This window comes from Mytilus galloprovincialis, chromosome 12, assembly GCF_965363235.1.
Source record: "Mytilus galloprovincialis chromosome 12, xbMytGall1.hap1.1, whole genome shotgun sequence".
Taxonomy (NCBI): domain Eukaryota; kingdom Metazoa; phylum Mollusca; class Bivalvia; order Mytilida; family Mytilidae; genus Mytilus; species Mytilus galloprovincialis.
In genome coordinates, this window is record NC_134849.1 from 908,478 (window position 1) to 923,152 (window position 14,675).

At 32.8% G+C, this 14,675-nt stretch overlaps 1 protein-coding gene across 4 annotated transcripts in view; it reads right to left on the reverse strand.

Moving 5' to 3' along the window:
- LOC143054464 (uncharacterized) overlaps positions 1–7,582 on the reverse strand; it is a 286,121-nt gene extending 278,539 nt beyond the window's left edge. The window contains exon 1 of one of the 4 annotated variants that reach the window (XM_076227475.1): positions 7,512–7,582. The gene's annotated coding sequence lies outside the window, so the exon portion shown is untranslated. Of the gene's footprint in view, positions 1–3,412; positions 3,533–7,511 lie in introns of those variants that run through there. The other 3 variants (XM_076227482.1, XM_076227480.1, XM_076227476.1) reach the window with 3 other exon arrangements.
- Between the last annotated feature and the right edge of the window lie 7,093 nt (positions 7,583–14,675).

A 14,675-nucleotide genomic window follows, 5' to 3' on the forward strand; every position in this document is an offset into this window, starting at 1 on the left:
AGTTAGGCTGACTTGTTACAGACACATATTATTGTGGGGTTAGAATAGAAATAGGAAGATGTGATATGATTGCCATTAAGACAACTATCCACACGAGACCAAAGGACGTCTTTCAACAATGAGTAAAACTCAAACCGTGGAGCTAACTTAACACGGTCCCGGCCAGACAAAATTTTGAAACTATTCTAACAAATAATTTAACAACCTAATTCTTGCCGAAATCAATAAACGATAAAAAAAAAAATGTAGCAGACAGCTACCAACGCCGATAACTGGAATCCAGGCTTTTTATTTGGGACAGGCACAAACAGAATGTGGCGAGATTAAAACATTCTATGAGCGCTTTACTCTCCCAAAACCAGGAACATACAATGGTGTAACAGCTTAGGACAATACTGTAGAACTCAATTGGAAATGGATTTTCTATTGGATTGGCACGATGACAAACCTAACAAAGAGACCAAAGTTCCGATCGAAGGGTACTCGCAGTCACTGAAAACTAGTCCCAATTTTAACTCAGAAACATACCACGTTTCCCCCTAAAAAACACACCACCTCCACCCCGCCCCTATGCTTTACTAGTCCATATATCGGAATCGAAAAGCACACACTAAAAACTGCATAGCGCTGCTGCCAAATGGATGACCACTAACTTGATGACAGTTGTTTCCCACTAGTTTGATGTTTGAGCTTTTGATTTTGCCATTTGATAAGTGACTTTCAATTTTGAATTTTCCTCGGAGTTTTTTTGTTATTTTACTTTTTGGTCAGTTTCGTTAGTTTTCTATGTAGTATAGTATTGTTTATATTCTCGTCGTTTTTCGTTTTTTGCCTTGGTGTTTCTCTTCGACTAATTAGTTTTTAAAATCATTTAGGTATTATTGCTTGAGATAGCATTATTTGTGAGTATCCAGTATGACTTTTAAATCGTGGGACCATCGAAAAAAGACAATTTTACCTGTATTAGTTAATATATATATCATATAGTCCTTGCTGTTGAATATAATATTGAAAGAGCTACCACGAGTCTAAATATATGATAACCGTAGTCATTGCTGTTAAGTGGTGAATAAGTTGCCCCGAGTTTGAATATATCATACCCATAGTCCTTGCTGTGGAATGTGGATTGACCCATGTACCCTAAGTTAAAACATATCATACCCGTCTTCCTTGCTGTTGAATGTTGAATGAGCTACCCCGAGTTCAAATATAGCATACCAGTAGTTCTTGCTGTTAAATTTTGAATGAACTGACCCGAGTTTAAATATATTATTCCTGTAGTCCTTGTTGTTGAATGTTGAATGAGCTACCCCAAGTTTAGATATATCATACCTGTAGTCCTTGCTGTTGAATATTAAATGAGCTACCCAGAAGTTTAAACATATCATACCCGTGGTCCTTGCTGTTGAATGTTGAATGAGCTATCCCGAGTTTAAAAATACCATACCCGTAGTCCTTGCTGTTGAATATTAAATGAGCGAACCCGAGTTTAAATATATCATACCCGAAGTCCTTGCTGTTGAATATTAAATGAGGTACCCCGAGGTTAGATATATCATACACGAAGTCCTTGCTGTTGAATATTAAATGAGGTACCCCGAGGTTAGATATATCATACACGAAGTCCTTGCTGTTGAATATTAAATGAGGTACCCCGAGGTTAGATATATCATACACGAAGTCCTTGCTGTTGAATATTAAATGAGCTACCCAGAAGTTTAAACATATCATACCCGTGGTCCTTGCTGTTGAATGTTGAATGAGCTACCCCGAGTTTAAAAATACTATACCCGTAGTCCTTGCTGTTGAATATTTAATGAGCTACCCTAAGTTTAGATATATCATACCCGTAGTCCTTGCTGTTGATTATTAAATGAGCGAACCCGAGTTTAAATATATCATACCCGTAGTCCTTGCTGTTGAATATTAAATGAGCTACCCCGAGTTTAAATATATCATACCTGAATTCCTTGCTGTTGAATGTTGAATGAGCGAACCCGAGTTTAAAAATACCATACCCGTAGTCCTTGCCGTTGAATATTTAATGAGCTACCCCAAGTTATGATATATCATACCCGTAGTCCTTGCTGTTGAATATTAAATGAGCGAACCCGAGTTTGAATATATCATACCCGAAGTCCTTGCTGTTGAGTGTTGAATGAGATAACCCGAGTTTAAATATATCATACCCGTCTTCCTTGCTGTTGAATGTTGAATGAGCTACCCCGAGTTTAGATATATCATACCCGTAGTCCTTGCTGTTGAACTTTGATGAAGCTACCCCGAATTTTAATATATCATACCCGTAGTCCTTGCTGTTAAGTGTTGAATGAACTACCCCGAGTTTAAATATTCCATACCCGGAGTCCTTGCTGTTGAATGTTAAATGAGATAACCCGAGTTTAAATATATCATACCTGAATTCCTTGCTGTTGAATGTTGAATGAGCTACCCCGAGTTTAGATATATCATACCCGTAGTCCTTGCTTTTGAACTTTGATTGGGCTAACCCGAATTTAAATATATCATACCCGTAGTCCTTGCTGTTAAGTGTTTAACGAGCTACCACGAGTTTTAATATATACAATACCTGTAGTTCTTGCTGTTGAATATTGAATGAGCTACCCCGAGTTTAAATATACCATACCCGAAGTCCTTGCTGTTGAATGTTAAATGAGGTACCCCGAGTTAAGATATATCATACCCGTAGTCCTTGCTGCTGAGTGTTGAATGACTTTCCCCGAGTTTAAATATATCATACCCGTAGTCCTTGCTGTTGAATGTTCTACCCGAGTTTAAATACAGTCAAACCAAAGTTACCCAAAACCAGTAGAAAATGTCGTATGTCAATAAGTCCAACTGTCAAATACGTAGATAAAATGAACAAAGCATATATATGAACTAATCAACTAATTACAATCTGTAATTAGTATACTATACCCTTAATTACCCAATATAAATCATATCATATACAAAATATAACACAATAAACTAAATATAAAAATATACACAATTACAGCTGTAAAACCTATAAAATACAGTCTACCACATATAGAATAAGAAGATTTGGTGTAATTGGAAAAGAGACAACATTTTCACAGAGTTCATATGAAGTGGATTTAAACAACCGAAAACCACTGGAATGCAATCAACAATGTGAAAAATATAGTCAGTTATAAATTAGACCCGGAACTGACAGAATGTGACATTAAATATCAAAAGCCAACAGATTGTTTATAACAAAATAGCAGACAACTACTTAAAATCAAGCTCCTAACTTAGAACATGCACATTTAGAATGTGGCAGGGTTAAATGTGTATATGATATAGCTCACCCCCACCCCCAACCCTAGGCACTGCTATTACAGCACACCTTAAACATAAACCGTAAGTTAGGAATAGCTTGACTCACCAAACTCTTATCAAACACAAACACAAGAACCAATCTTAAAACGTGAATCTGAAATCCGGAAATTTCAACTAGTGCAGAAATAACTGTTTACAATTTTTGTCATACACTGCATTTTCACAATTTCACAACAATTACAGGAAATACTTAAATTTCACATAGATAAGTTTGATTCAAAGAAAACCACGTGACATAAACACAATCGAAATCACATGATAGTCTGTACAAACGGAAATGTTAAATGAATGACAAAAATAGAAATCAATAATGATACGTAAAAGTCAAGTATTTAGTAGATATGTATTAACTCAACTTTTACCAAAGTTAATAACAGCTAAAATTTAAATATAATATTTATCGAGTCAACTTTATGTCAGCGAAATTTAAATCATTTGTAACTCTTTTCTTTTTTAATCACTTTTGCTTTTTAAAGTAACCCAAACAAAAAAAATTGAGGAACAAATCATGGTAACAAATGATAAACAAATCGTATGATTTCTTTGTGATTTGAAAGTGATAAAATTTCACATGCAAATGAGCTAACAAATCACAATAACAAATCACAAACAAATTGCTTACAAATCATAAGCAAATCAGGGTAACAAATGATAAACAAATCGTATGATTTCTTTGTGATTTGAAAGTGATAAAATTTCACATGCAAATGAGCTAACAAATCACAATAACAAATCACAAACAAATTGCTTACAAATCATAAGCAAATCAGGGTAACAAATGATAAACAAATCGTATGATTTTTTTGTGATTTGAAAGTGATAAAATTTCACATGCAAATGAGCTAACAAATCACAATAACAAATCACGAACAAATTGCTTACAAATCATAAGCAAATCATAACCAAATTGCTAAGAAATTGTTTTGAAATCATTTACAAATCAGAAGCAAATTGTTTTCAAATCGTTAAGAAATTGTTATCAAATATTTAACAAATCAGAAGTAAATCATATTCCTACCTCAAGCAAATCACAAGCAAATCGTTAATAAATTGGCATCAATCATCAATTCACAGATTGTATCATTAACATCCAGATCAAAAATAAGTTCTGCCCCTGAAACCCCCAAACTTTGAAGCGCAAGTGTCTTCTGTTTACCTTTAATAGCTACTCCACTAATTGTAAAAAAGAGTACTATCTTTGGTTGCGATGAGGGACAAATTGTTCTTTGTGAAGTTTCTCTTACTTTTCACCGGAATTTGACTCAAACGGAATTTGAAAAAAAACATAGGCAACCACGTGTACTTAGTAGAATATAATGTCGAATAGGTGATGGGTCTTAGCCTTGGTCCAAATCTGCTACATTGTAATATATATATACACTAGAACACACCCGCGAAATCGTGGGCATTCAGAGCGTAGTTTAAAGTATGTAAAGTGTTGTTGGAAGAATTTTGTGAAATATTGAATGACTGGAGAATTTTTTATTTTTAAAATTAATCCTAACCGCACTAAACTATCATGATTATATTGAGATACTGAAATGCACAGTTTCTGAATTTTAAAGGTTAACATTTGAATAGTATTAGTTAAATATGTGAAATTATAAATATAAAGATTCCTTACCAGCGTCATCTTTCATAGACTGAATAAAACTCCTCATCTTGCAACCTTCTTTGTTCAGTTAATATAGAACAGTATTTGAAATTTGAATTTGACCTCAACCGGAAGTCAGAGAGATAGATAAACAAAGAAACCTGGAATGCATTAACATTTTATTCATTCTAGCAAATCGTCAATGAATCACACCAAGATAGCTAAGAAAGTTAACAAATCATTTTCAAATCATTTCATATGTTATTCAAAGTTAACAAATCATAACGAAATTACACCGTTCTAGCTAACAATTAAAGTTAACAAATTTCTTTCAAATCAATTCATACGATATTCTAAGTAAACAAATCATAAAGAAATCACGCAAAAACAGAAACAAATGGCTTTCAAATCATACAACGGAAAGAAATCACATAGAAATCAGATTTAGGGAATTTGGAAAATTCTGATTTGTCTATGATTTGTTTAATGAATCGCAAGCAAATGGTACTAACAAATCGCAGAATCACGATTTGAAAGAGATTTGAATACGATTTGAAAGCAATTTGTTCATTTATTTTTCTGTTTGGGAATTGTTCATCTAAAATAATTAAAGATGTGAGACAGAACACTAAAAATGGGTAAGATTTTTCATTAAAGAAAAACATGATTAAGGAGTGAACTGACAGTTTTGACCGGACACTTATAATTGTAGATCTTGTCCTGCTAATCATTGTTACTTATTTAGGTTTCTATCTACAATTGTACTTATCGTGTTTTTTATATGTTTTCGTTTTACCCACCATTTTTTTCTTAAAATGTCCTGTACCAAGTCAGGAAAATTGGAGTTGTTATCTTAAAGTTCGTTGTTCTGTGTGTAACATTGTCGTTTGTGTTTTTGTGGCACTTAAGCGTTTTGTTGTTTTTTCTTTTATAGTTGGTGTGTTTCCCTTGGTTTAGTTTGTAAAACGGATGTGTTTTCCCTCAATCGTTTTATGACTTTCGAACAGCGGTATACTACTGTTGCCTTTATTAGGCAAAAAAAATCCCAACAAAATACTAATAATCTTCATTAAAGACAATTCTTACACTGAACCATAAAGCCCACGACCCCAGTCTCTATAAATATCTACAGACCAATATAATCTGACTGATATTTTCGTTAACCTCAGCTTCAGTCCTGTCAATGCCTGTAGATTCAAAAGTTTGTCATGAAGACTGTAAAGAGCATTACCTCCAATAAGGAGTGAAATACAATTTTGGCTGTTAAACTTATTTGTATACTTTCTCTTGCTGATCATTTTCACTTATTTGAGTTTCTTTCTAATTATTATTCTATTTTTTTTTAGAAAAGGCAACATTGACAAAAAAATAAAAGAAAACATTATTAAAGAGTAACAACTGCAAGATTTCCACAATGAAACTACATGTATGGACATCTTCTCTTGCTGATCTTTTTTACTCATTGATTTTCTATCTATCTATTGTAGCTTTATGCTAGTTTTATCTAAACTCAAATACACTGATAACAATTGTCATCTAAAGACAATAACTCTAGTAATGATTCATCTGACGATTTCTACCATTTGAAACATTTATAGATTTTTGTCTTGCAAATCATATTTGTAATTCAAGGATTATCTCTAACTTTCTAAATCTAATTATTATCAAAATAATATGCAAAAATGAAAAATAAAATGATAAGCTTGGTCCTTTAGGTGCTCAACTCATATACAAAGTTGTATTACAGTTTTTATGTCAATAGTCGTAAGGTAGATCTCATCATTCTCAACATCATGTGTCAGATTTTCTCTACCTGTAGTGGTTTTAATGATAATAAACAAAATTGAATATTACTCTTATTTTCTATTGATAGCCATATCAACCATGTGAGTTTGCAGGCGGGGTCATCGGGTGCATTTTCCAAAAAACATTATACGGTTAATATTGCGATAAAAGTTTCAAGACTTTGATAAAATTAGAATATGTGTAGAATAGGACATCATTGTAAACTTTAAAAAAATAATGAATAAAGAAAATTGAAATAAAAATATTAAAAAGTGCAGAAATGAAGGACCCCCACCCCTCCTCCACACGTGAGAGAAGACTTCATAAGTTTGATTAACTTGTGTCTCATTCCTTTTGCACATTTACACAAATAAAATATGTTCAAACTAAACTCCACACGTCCGTATTTTCCTCCAAACACCCCTTCGTTTCAGGTTACAAATGATTGGACTCTCATAACTTTTATACTGCCACTACGATTTTAACTTGAAGATGGGTACGCCAGGCTGAGACGCCAGGCAGTGTTGGTATCCTATATTTCAATATCGTTATTAATTGAGTTATAGGCCAAATTATACTGGTTTGTGCACCTATTATATTTGCTGTAAATTAGTTCTGCATATGCACATAGTTGCTTACAGTTAAATTTACTAATCTGTGCTACACTTCGAAGGTAGTGGTACTCCATATAATGAAGAAAATAATGAAGAAGAAGAAGGCATGTAGTAGTTTGTGAATTACAGATCAAAACTATTATCTTTCTTACCTTGTTTCTTTTAAAGTTCACAAAATAAAAGTTTCGATTTATATATAAGTTTAAAAGTGTTTAAAACCTAGCAGGAAGTTCAAGTTAAGTGGAGTTTATTAATAAATAAACAACACATCTTTTCGCAGAAAAAGGGTCAGTAGGGGGAAATAATAATGTGATGTTCGTATCGTGGTAAGAACGTTGTCCCCTGGGTGTGTATGTGTTTTTCTCATTTTGAAAAAGGTCTCTTCACAATCCTAATTATAAATACCCCAAGATATAGGCGTTCTAGTGCTTTGCCGTGTTTATGGTCTACTATCGGAAGATGTCTATTTGAAGGGGGGCGCTGCAGCAGTGCGCAAACTCCGACTTCAGCATCTGTTGTCATGAGGCCCACTGGTGTTCATTATAATTTCTTATAAAACAAATATTTTCCGCGGACACTATTTCAAATTGATGTACTGTTTAAGACACTATTTTATTATGAAATACAGTCCTTGTCCTTGAAATTTAGTCCCTTTCTTCGGGATAATAGTTAACTATGCTGTCAATGACACTGTGAAATTCTGTCCATGACAATATTCCACTGTAACATGTTGTCCATGAAAATGTTTCATAATCTAATTTTGTCTGCCTTAGGTAATAATCTGTCAAAAAATTATGAGCGCTTCTTGGACTTTTTCAAAGTATACTGAATTGCTGGACAAATTAGTAATTATTTGGTGAAGGTTGTGTATGGTTGTGTAACTGTTGAAGAGAGACTGATACAGTTTTTACAGATTTTACAGACTTAATAGTGTTTTAATGTGAACATTTATCTCCTGAGTACCCAATGAGAACCCAGAATGATTTTTTAGGTTACAAGAGCGCAATTATTCGTAATGCATTTTCCATAGGGTACCACTGGTCATCCGTATTTTATTTTGCCTTTTTGGCACTGGCTACGGTTACATGGAAATGTAACAATAATAAAAATATTATTGTTACATTGGAGACTAATTGCCGGAATGCAAAGTTGGGTTAGGAACCGATTAATTACAAATGTAACAATAATTACTGAGGCTGGTACGGTTACATTACGTTATTGTTACATGAAAAACAGCAATGTACGCTAGATTGATTAAACTTAAATCTTCTATAGTTGTATTGCTTCATTATTTCAAATGTTCTAAACAATACTTGTAATTTAATACTGATAAATAATAGAATATTATTATTCAACAAATGTTTTACTACGTATTAATAGTTTTGGTGTTCTTAAAGATACTACTCAAGATAAGGAGTGTGACTGTCAAAGGCGAAAAATATGGTTCAATGGTTTCACTTTTTAAAGTATTTAACTGCACACCTACTCTTGATACTGTCATTATACTTTGTACCAATTTTGTTTATGGTGAAAAAAAATAAAACTTGGGATGCGTTTTAAACGAAACTGAAATAATATCAAGACATACATTTCATACAGCTTTATAACTTGACCCAAATTGATAATCAAAAGCAAAGTTTGCAAACTGTAACTTAAATACTAAAAAATTCTGTATGTACACGTATACGTGGAGGACGTAATTTCGTTCATCAAAAATGTGTCGGACTTTAAAAACAACTTACTGGATTTGTAGAAATTGTCATTGTAAATAAAAAATTACAGTTAATAAATTGTATGTTATAAATGTATGTAATAAATGTCCTCAACTTTAATTATTTAGTACATACTACTAATCCCATCGTACATTGCTTTTTTTTCATGTAACAATAACGCAATGTAACCGTAGCCTCAATAATTATTGTTACATTCGTATTTAAACAGGTCCTTACCCAACCATGCATTCCGGCATTTAGTCTCCAATGTAACAATAAAATTTGAATTATTGTTACATTTCCATGTAACCGTACCAGTGCCTCTTTTTTTCCCTCGAAGACTAAACAAACTAGGGGAAAACGGGTAGCAGATCCTGTTCCTAGAAATGCAAGATTTACATTGCAACCAAAAAAATATATATGGTCATGCGGCAACAATTTACTAAAAATGCAGTTGAAAAAGATCGTTTTTTGCTCAATGAAAAAGGCATATTTTTAATGGCTCCGACGTGCAGAAATGGAAAATATTTTATATATACTTTGTAAAATGTGAATATGATTTTCTGCATATTTTATATGCTTTCGATTAAAAGTAATTCAAATCCTGTATCATCAGAAGGCGTACAGGATTCTATTCTGAGGATCATCTTGGGGTAAAAAAAAACTTGCCGGTAAAATGTAACAAATAATTACGCTCTTATAATCTTTAGCAGAGAGAAAATCCAATCATTGCCATTTTTCGAGAAAAAAAATGTGATACACGAGACAAAGAACAATAGCTGACTCATAGTCGCCATCTTGATTTTACGAAGAAATTTTTTTAAAGTTATTATATAACAGCCCTTTTACCTTTTAAACAGTGAACATTTTTTATATATAGAGAATAGTGTTATGAAAGACCATTGTTTTGTTTAAACATTTTTTCAATATCACTGTTTCTTAGTAGATACAACCAACAGTACTAGTAGTCACAATATTCAAAATGTCGAGAAGGTCAAATAGAATGTCGAGAAGGTCAAATAGAGAATTAGTTGCAACCAAAATATATACACCCAGCAACAGTAACCAAACTACTGGAAATTATGTATTAAATGAGAAAAGAACTTTAAAAAAAAATTAAGGAAGCTGCAAATAGAGAAATTGATATTCAAGCAACTTTGAAAAGGGGGAATTTATTCATACAGTTTTCGTAAGCAGCATTTTTACAATTTAATAGATGCTTCGACCAGTATTTTAGCTTAAACCAAAGTTTAAAAATTAACAGTAAATGAGAGGTTCGATTTATCAAAGAAATTATAAGAGAGGTCAATTTTATTTGCTGATGTTAATAATCCTTCAAAGCAACTGTATAGGGTGAACATTTCTAATACAAAATGTCGTATTGAAGTAAATGGGAAACAATGTATGTCATTTACAGATGAACTTTCTAAAATTTTCTTGCAGATGAGTAATGATGTAGACTATAAACATCTCAATACCAAAATCAAAGAGCAATGTGATATTTTGTTATCATCAATTAACAATGATCATAATTCATCAGTTGTGAATAATACCATGATCAATCAATCTAAAGCCGTTACAAGTGTTGGTAGTAATGATATTAAGAACCCTGAAGACTGTTTAAAATGTAAAAGCAAAGTCTTATCGAGATTTGTTTGGTGTAGTAGAGGAAAATCATTGGATACATTATCACTGCGAGAAATTAAAAAGTGAAATGATTAACATTTTAGAGAATAAATTAGACACAATCCATTATATATGTTCAGTTTGTGACATCGACTCAATAAATGATAAGCAAGTACTACCTGTTAACTCTCCTACTGAAACTCAATCCATTATATATGTTCGCTTTGTAACATCAATAGATGATAAGCAAGTACTACCTGTTAACTCTCCTACTGAAACTCAAGTATGTAATAGTGACACCGTTGGTTAACATGGTCGTGTGACATCAATAGATGATAAGCAAGTACTACCTGTTAACTCTCCTACTGAAACTCAATTATGTAATAGTGACACCTTTGGTTAACATGGTCATGTGACATCTTTCAATAGATGATAAGCAAGTACTACCTGTTAACTCTCCTACTGAAACTCAATTATGTAATAGTGACACCTTTGGTTAACATGGTCATGTGACATCAAAAGATGATAAGCAAGTACTGCCTGTTAACTCTCCTACTGAAACTCAATTATGTAATAGTGACACCGTTGGTTAGCATGGTCATGTGACATTGACTCAATAGATGATAAGCAAGTACTACCTGTTAACTCTCCTACTGAAACTCAATTATGTAATAGTGACACCTTTGGTTAACATGGTCGTGTGACATCAATAGATGATAAGCAAGTACTACCTGTTAACTCTCCTACTGAAACTCAATTATGTAATAGTGACACCTTTGGTTAACATGGTCATGTGACATCTTTCAATAGATGATAAGCAAGTACTACCTGTTAACTCTCCTACTGAAACTCAATTATGTAATAGTGACACCTTTGGTTAACATGGTCATGTGACATCAATAGATGATAAGTAAGTACTACCTGTTAACTCTCCTACTGAAACTCAATTATGTAATAGTGAAACCTTTGGTTAACATGGTCATGTGACATCAATAAATGATAAGCAATTACTACCTGTTAACTCTCCTACTGAAACTCAATTATGTAATAGTGACACCTTTGGTTAACATGGTCATGTGACATCAATAAATGATAAGCAATTACTACCTGTTAACTCTCCTACTGAAACTCAATTATGTAATAGTGACACCTTTGGTAAACATGGTCATGTGACATCAATAAATGATAAGCAATTACTACCTGTTAACTCTCCTACTGAAACTCAATTATGTAATAGTGACACCTTTGGTTAACATGGTCATGTGACATCGACTCAATAGATGATAAGCAAGTACTACCTGTTAACTCTCCTACTGAAACTCAATTATGTAATAGTGACACCTTTGGTTAACATGGTCATGTGACATCAATAAATGATAAGCAAGTACTACCTGTTAACATTCCTATTGAAACTTAATTATGTAATAGTGACACCTTTGGTTAACATGGTCATGTGACATCGACTCTATAGATGATAAGCAAGTACTACTTGTTAACTCTCCTACTGAAACTCAATTATGTAATAGTGACACCTTTGGTTAACATGGTCATGTGACATCAATAAATGATAAGTAAGTACTACCTGTTAACTCTCCTACTGAAACTCAATTATGTAATAGTGACACCTTTGGTTAACATGGTCATGTGACATCGACTCAATAGATGATAAGCAAGTACTACCTGTTAACTCTCCTACTGAAACTCAATTATGTAATAGTGACACCTTTGGTTAACATGGTCATGTGACATCAATAGATGATAAGTAAGTATACCTGTTAACTCTCCTACTGAAACTCAATTATGTAATAGTGACACCTTTGGTTAACATGGTCATGTGACATCGACTCAATAGATGATAAGCAAGTACTACCTGTTAACTCTCCTACTGAAACTCAATTATGTAATAGTGACACCTTTGGTTAACATGGTCATGTGACATCAATAAATGATAAGCAAGTACTACCTGTTAACTTTCCTACTGAAACTCAATTATGTAATAGTGACACCTTTGGTTAACATGGTCATGTGACATCGACTCAATAGATGATAAGCAAGTACTACTTGTTAACTCTCCTACTGAAACTCAATTATGTAATAGTGACACCTTTGGTTAACATGGTCATGTGACATCAATAGATGATAAGTAAGTACTACCTGTTAACTCTCCTACTGAAACTCAATTATGTAATAGTGACACCTTTGGTTAACATGGTCATGTGACATCGACTCAATAGATGATAAGCAAGTACTACCTGTTAACTCTCCTACTGAAACTCAATTATGTAATAGTGACACCTTTGGTTAACATGGTCATGTGACATCAATAAATGATAAGCAAGTACTACCTGTTAACTTTCCTACTGAAACTCAATTGTGTAATAGTGACACCTTTGGTTAACATGGTCATGTGACATCAATAGATGATAAGTAAGTACTACCTGTTAACTCTCCTACTGAAACTCAATTATGTAAAAGTGACACATTTGGTTAACATGGTCATGTGACATCGACTCAATAGATGATAAGCAAGTATTACCTGTTAACTCTCCTACTGAAACTCAATTATGAAATAGTGACACCTTGGGTTAACATGGTCATGTGACATCGACTCAATAGATGATAAGTAAGTACTACCTGTTAAATCTCCTACTGAAACTCAATTATGTAATAGTGACACCTTTGGTTAACATGGTCATGTGACATCAATAGATGATAAGCAAGTACTACCTGTTAACTCTCCTACTGAAACTCAATTATGTAATAGTGACACCTTTGGCTAACATGGTCATGTGACATCAATAGATGATAAACAAGTACTACCTGTTAACTCTCCTACTGAAACTCAATTATGTAATAGTGACACTTTTGGTTAACATGGTCATGTGACATCGCATCAATAGATGATAAGCAAGTACTACCTGTTAACTCTCCTAATGAAACTCAATTATGTAATAGTGACACCTTTGGTTAACATGGTCAATAAAGAATCTTTTGTAGAAGGAAATAAAAAAATAGAAACCGAAACTTTGGTAAAACAATATATAAAACATTTACCTACTATTGACACAAACTGTGATAAAGATCACGTAATACCTTAAGTAGCTTTAGCTCAATCTCTTTTATTGGAGGAATTTCCCAGGACTAGTGCATTACGTTTAAAATTATTAAACAGTGATGAACGAATATGTGAAGCTTAATATCAATCTTATCACTTGCAATGTATGGGAAAATGAAATACAAATAGTCAAAATTCTGAAAATTTACATTTACATTTAAATACTGAAACGTTAGTAAAGAAGGTTATATCACCTCGTCCATCTCCAGTTTGTGTAGAGAAAAGCATTTTTGATAAATCTAAAGAAATTCAAGATAAGGATAATGGAAATAGTGTGTTGAAACAAAAAGAATTACGTCAATTAGAAATAAAGTTAAAGAAAAAAGAAGAAAGTTTGAAATTAAAAGAATTGTCAGTTAATGAACAACTTCAAGAGAAAACCTAACTTCTCGATTATCTTCACCAAGTTGAACTTGAAGCCCGAAATACAGAGTGAGAACAATCCATAAAAACAAAGAATAGGAAAATTAATATATTGGAAGAAAATCAAAATAACTTCTCCTTGTGTAATAAAAAGTCAGAATCTGGAAATTTGAATAGTCCTAGGGATAATAGTGATGAGCTGCTAGTACAAGTAAGAAACAAAGTCACAAAATTTATTGTGGACAGGATCGAAATGAAGTGGATAAATTAACTGACAATCTTAGTGAAAATAATGATAAACCAAAGGATAAACAAAATCTTTTTAAGTCAAGAACATTGGCTGTTTGATTTTCAACTGAATTTACTTAATGAACTCCATCAAAATATTTGTGGAATTGAAAAAGCTGTCGATGATAAAGACCCAATTAATCCAACCAATTTACCTCGTGGTTATGAGGGAACCGGAATTTTATGGAGAATAAATCTCGACAATTTTATTA